Below are 5,552 nucleotides of genomic sequence, written 5' to 3'. Positions count from 1 at the left end.
TGTCATTTTGAGAGAGAAGACAAAGTACTTGGAAGTGCAACAATGAGTATTGTCTTGAAAAGAGGTTATAAGCTGAATGTCAACAAAAGTTAAGCAAGGGTAAAGGAGTGTAGTCAATTACATCTACGTACATATTCCTCAAATCACCGTACGGCCCATGGCGGAGCGTATCTTGAAGCACTATTAGCCACTTTCTTTCCTGCTGCATTCGCAAAAAAAAAGAGGGAAAAACGACCGTCTACAAGCCTCCGTACAAGCCCTAATTTCTCGCATCTTGTGAGATTAGATTAGATTAGTTTCAGTATTCGTTCCATAGACCCAAAAATGAGATGATTCTCGTGGCTGTGGAACAAGTCAGAAAGTTTCAACAAAAAGCAACAAACATTTGAATATAATACTCGCTACACTGATCATTTGTCAGGAGATTGTCAAACTATGCAAATACATTACAGTAAACTGGGACTGCTAGTACTTACAGAATTAATACGCTTTCAGAATGAAACAAAGTTATGCACTTTTAATAAATTTATCATACACAAAATACCTTATCTTGACTGTTATGATCAAGTGTGGCCAAACCTGAAATCTAACACACATTTTTACTTAAGATGGTCTAACAGTCCCTGTTAAGATATTCATCTACAGAGTAGAACAGTTGCCTAACATAAAGTCTTTCAAACTCTCTTTAAAGTGTGCTTCACATGAAACAAAGTTTTGATGCTTGCTGGCAATTTACTGAAAATGTGTGTTGTGCCAGATTTTTATGTAGATTGTTCTTATTCCTTGTACTACTACTATGTATTGGGCTATTGGTTAGAAATAGAGACATATTACTTGCAACAAATTTCATTAAGGAGTAAATATACTGAGAGCCAGTGCTTAGAATACTTGAAGAGGTTTCTACATGATGTTCTTGAATTTACACCGCAAATGAGTCTTAGTACACGCTTTTGCACTCCAGAAACTTTTGCTCGGTTTGACGAGTTACCCCAGAATATGATCCCATATGACATAATAGAATGAAAGTAAGCAAAATATGCAAGTTTTTTATATTTAAATCTCCTACACCTGACATCATTCGCATTGGAAATACAGACCTGTTTAGCCACTTCAGCAATTCTGCGGTATGGCCTTCCCAACTGAATTTATTATCGAGTTGTAATCCTAGAAATTTAAAACTGTGAACCTCTTAGATCTGTTTGTCTTCATATGTTGTACATATTCTAGAAGGAAATCTTTTATAGGATCTGAAGTGCATATAGTGGGTGTTTCCAAAGTTTAATGACAGTGAATTTAAACCATTTATTAATGTGAGTGGAAATTCGATTAGCAGCCATTTATGAAACTGTACTTGACTTGCTGCTTATTGCAACGTTTGCAAACAAAGAAAACTTAGCATCTGGCAATGTGACAGACGACAGGTCATTAATGTACACAAGAAGAAGCAACAGATCCAAGATGGAACCTTGAGGAACACCACATGTAATTAATTCCCAATCAGATGAAGATTGGTTGCTTATTCCACAGGTATTTTGCAACGACACCCTTCGTTTCCTGTTAGTTAGGTAAGATTCGACCCATTTTGCAGCACTGCCAGTGACATCATAATATTCTAATTTACTTAAGAGAATGCTCTGATTCACAGAATCAAATACTTTTGATAGGTCACAGAAAATGCCAGTAACCTCAAAATAAAGGAACTTAGATCTCTGGACTACTTGCGTCAGTATCTTGCAGTGTTCTTTGTAATGCATTATAGCGCTAACATCAGAGCTGTTCCTAGACAGTAAACACAGTTTCCTTTTTGTCCCACATGATATCTTAATTTCTTGTTTAATCTATGGTTTATTTTTAGATTTCTGTGTGATATGAGTTACCTTTAGGGGAAAACAATTTTCAGAAGAGGAAGCAACTTTAGTAATAAATGCGTTATATTTTCCATTTGAGTCTGAAGTATTGTAAACATCTATCCAGTTTGTCTTTGAGTAATCTCCTCAAATTCTGAATTTTTGACTGATTTATTATCCACCTGTACTCAGATTTAATAGATTTTATATATCCTGACAAGTTTCAACATTTAACATAAGATGCTGCATATCATGATCAGATAGCCCATTTACTATTTGTTTTGTGATATGACTTTTCCCTAGATTTGTCCCCGAAAAGATCATCAATATCAGTCTCAGAGGATTTGCATACCGTACCCTGGTTGCAAAGCTCACAGTAGAAATGAAATTGAATGACAATTTTAGTGGTTGCAATAATTGTTCACTGACAGAGCTTTTCAATAAATCCACACTAAAATCACCAACAACCACAATATCCTTAGTTTTTACTGTCAGATGGGACAGCAGAGATTCGAAGTTTTTTATGAAGAGGTTAAAGTTTCCTGATGGTGCTCTATATATACTTATTATTATAAAGGACTTCTGTTGCACAAGCTCCTAGGTGCTGCTCTGAGTAAAATTTATTAACATCAGTATTCTTGAAATTAAAACAGTTTCTCACAAATGTGGCAACTCCTTTTGTCTCCATGTTTTCTCTACAGAAGTAAGAAGCCAACTTGAATCCTGTAGCATTTAAAATATCTATGCCAGTGGTCACATGATGTTCGGAGGGGAGATTATATCAACTGGTATCCTCAACTCTAATTCTTCAACAAAAATAAGCAACTCATTAAGCTGACCTCTTAGTCCTCAGATATTCTGATGCAATAAAGATAACTGATTTTAGCACTGGCTGAATTACAACTGGATGAACCTAATTTTCCTGTTAATTTTTAAAATCTTCAGTTTCAGTCAGAGGCTGTTTGCATGATTTATGTGCATTAAAATTTCCTTTCTGGCTGCCTCTTTTATCAATGTGAATGCCATTTTCAACCTGTCGCTAAACATCTTTTGTTTCTGCCTTCCCTACCCCAAAAAACTGATCTCCTGTACTTGACCACATGTGATAGTGCCCCCACCCCTTACTTCCTATTAAGTCAAACAGTTTTCCCTTCCCTTTCCTATTGAGGTGAAGGGCATCCCTAGTATAATCCCATCTACTGATAGATTCAACAAGAACCACACTGATATGAGACCCTACACCTGATCCAGCAGCCATTCCACCTCTAAATTAACTCTCCTAAAAAAAGAGTGTAAGTGAGGCCGGTCATGGTACCTCAAAATATAAACAAGCCCAACATCAGTATGTCTCATTGCTGAAGCTATCTTCACCAGGTCACCCTCAATACGTTGGCGAAGGTAGAATCGTTCTGCAGTCAGCCTCAGATGCCAGTACTCGAAATCTTAGCAATAGTACCTTGCAGAAAGAACAACGTCTTCCCTCCAGGGATTTCCATTTGAGTTCACGAAGCTTCTCCGTTTATTTAATCGTGTCAGAAGCATCGTACATAAAATCAGAATAATTAACACATACATATCAAGTATATAACAAATACAAAAAGAGTATAAAAGTATACAGATATATAAGCAGGGTCAAGTTGTTGTTTTGTTTTATGAAGTCTTGGACCAGAATCTGGCCACTTCCAGCGCTTCTGGGGTGGCATTCATCAAATCCTTCATGGTGCAGGTGCTTGGGCACAGCACACACTGAGTGAGGTGGGTGGTGGTTTGAGTCTGTCCACAGTCACGCGCCGGTTCATTTGAGAGGCCCCATTTGCGTATATTCTCTTTGGAACGTGTAACACCAGAGCGCAGCCTATTAAGAGATTCCCATGTCGTCCATTCTTCCATATGGCCGGGAGGGAGTTCTTCGTTTGGGACTAACCATTCCCCAAGGTGCGCGTTTTCTTCTCGCCACATTGCCAGCTTCACTTGCTGCGCTGTCCCGACGATGTTTTCTGCTGTGTACAGGAAGCTTTTTCTAGATTTTAGTCGACGGCGGGCTGGCTGGTGTTTGTACAGCGTGTGGGCTGGTGAGGTCAACGCCTTTGTCTTTTCCTTCCTGGCCGCTATTTTCCTTCTAATATCTGGTGGGGCCACGCCTGCCAGGCAGTACAATTTATCAGTCGGGTTTGGTCTCAGCCAGCCTGTGATGATGCGACAGGATTCATTAAGCGGTATGTCCACTTGCTTGGCGTGGCTAAAATTGTACCACACTGGGCATGCGTACTCCGCTGTTGATAGCACAAAGCAAGAGCTGTGGTTCTCACTATTTCAGGCTGTGCCCCCCATGTAGTGCCCGTTAGTTTGCGCACAATGTTGTTTCTCGTGGCTACTTTGTGTTTAGTGTTCATGCAGTGCTTTTTATAGGTGACGCCTGAGTATTTTGGTGCTTCGCAATGTTCCAGGGGCACTCCTTCCCAGTTAAGTTGTAGTCTTCTTGCAGATTGTCTGTTCTTTAGGTGGAAGACGCAGGTTTGGGTTTTCCCTGGGTTAGGTTTGAGATGGTTCCCCTTATAGTAGGTGGCAAGCTGTTCGAGGGCTTCTGACAGTTTCTGTTTAACAGTTTCAAAGCTGTCTGCTTGAGCGGTATTGGCGCAATCATCTGCATATACGAAGCTTTCGGTGCCTTGGGGGAGGGGCTGGTCATTAGTATATATATTAAAAAGTGTTGGGGCCAGTACGCTTCCTTGGGGGAAGCCATTTTTCTGTATCCTCCACCGGCTTCTCTGTCCCTGAAAATCCACGAAGAATCTTCGATTCTGGAGTAGGTTTCCAATCAGTAAGGTTAGTCTATAGTCCCTACTCATTGCGTATATTTTCCCCAGGAGCAGTCGGTGGGTTGACTGTAGCGTAGGCTTCTGATAGGTCTAGGAAGACAGCCCCGACGATTTTCCTGTTCTCGAACCCATCCTCTATGTGTTGCGTTAATTTTAGCACCTGTGACGTACAGCATTTGCCCTGCCTGAATCCTGCTTGTTGTGGGATCAGGAGGGGCTCGATGGCGTCCGTGATTCTGTGGAGTATCATCCTTTCCAAAACCTTGTACATATGGCATAGCAGAGAGATCGGCTTGTAGTATTTGGGATTGTCACGTTCTTTGCCTGGTTTTAGGACGGCAATGACTCGCGATTTTCTCCAGATTTTTGGAATTTTGCAGGATGTCTTGCAGTTGTCCATCATATCGACTAGCCATTTCCTTGTTACAGGTCCAAAATGCTTTATTTGCTCGATGCATATATCATCAAGGCCGGCTGCTCTCCGCATTTTGCACTTAATGATCGCCTTCTCCAGTTCCGCCAAGGTAAATGGCTTGGATAGTTCTTCGGTCTCTTGAAGGGGGTTTCGTTCTATGCTCCTTCTTTTTTGTCTTTAGGTTGTCGTATCTTGGTGGTTTCCCATTTGTGAGAAGCTGGTGTCCAATTTGGTCTGCTGTGACGTTCGCGTGTAGATTTGGTTTGGTGGGGTCATTGGCTAGGCGTTTTATGAGTTTCCAGGTCTTTTGACTATCTCTGCCAAAATTAGTTTCCTCCATCACTTTGGTCCATTGCTCCCTTCTCACTTCTTATATTCGGGAGGTAATAACTCTTCCTCTGGTGAGGGTTTCTTCACTGAAGGGGTTTCTTTCGAGGAGCATTTGGGGGGTGAGTCCTGGTGTGTAACTTG

The sequence above is a fragment of the Schistocerca serialis genome, chromosome 2, assembly GCF_023864345.2.
Source record: "Schistocerca serialis cubense isolate TAMUIC-IGC-003099 chromosome 2, iqSchSeri2.2, whole genome shotgun sequence".
In the NCBI taxonomy this organism is placed as follows: Eukaryota; Metazoa; Arthropoda; class Insecta; order Orthoptera; family Acrididae; genus Schistocerca; species Schistocerca serialis.
The sequence above is the reverse complement of the archived record's forward strand: the minus strand, read 5'-3'. Positions refer to the sequence as shown.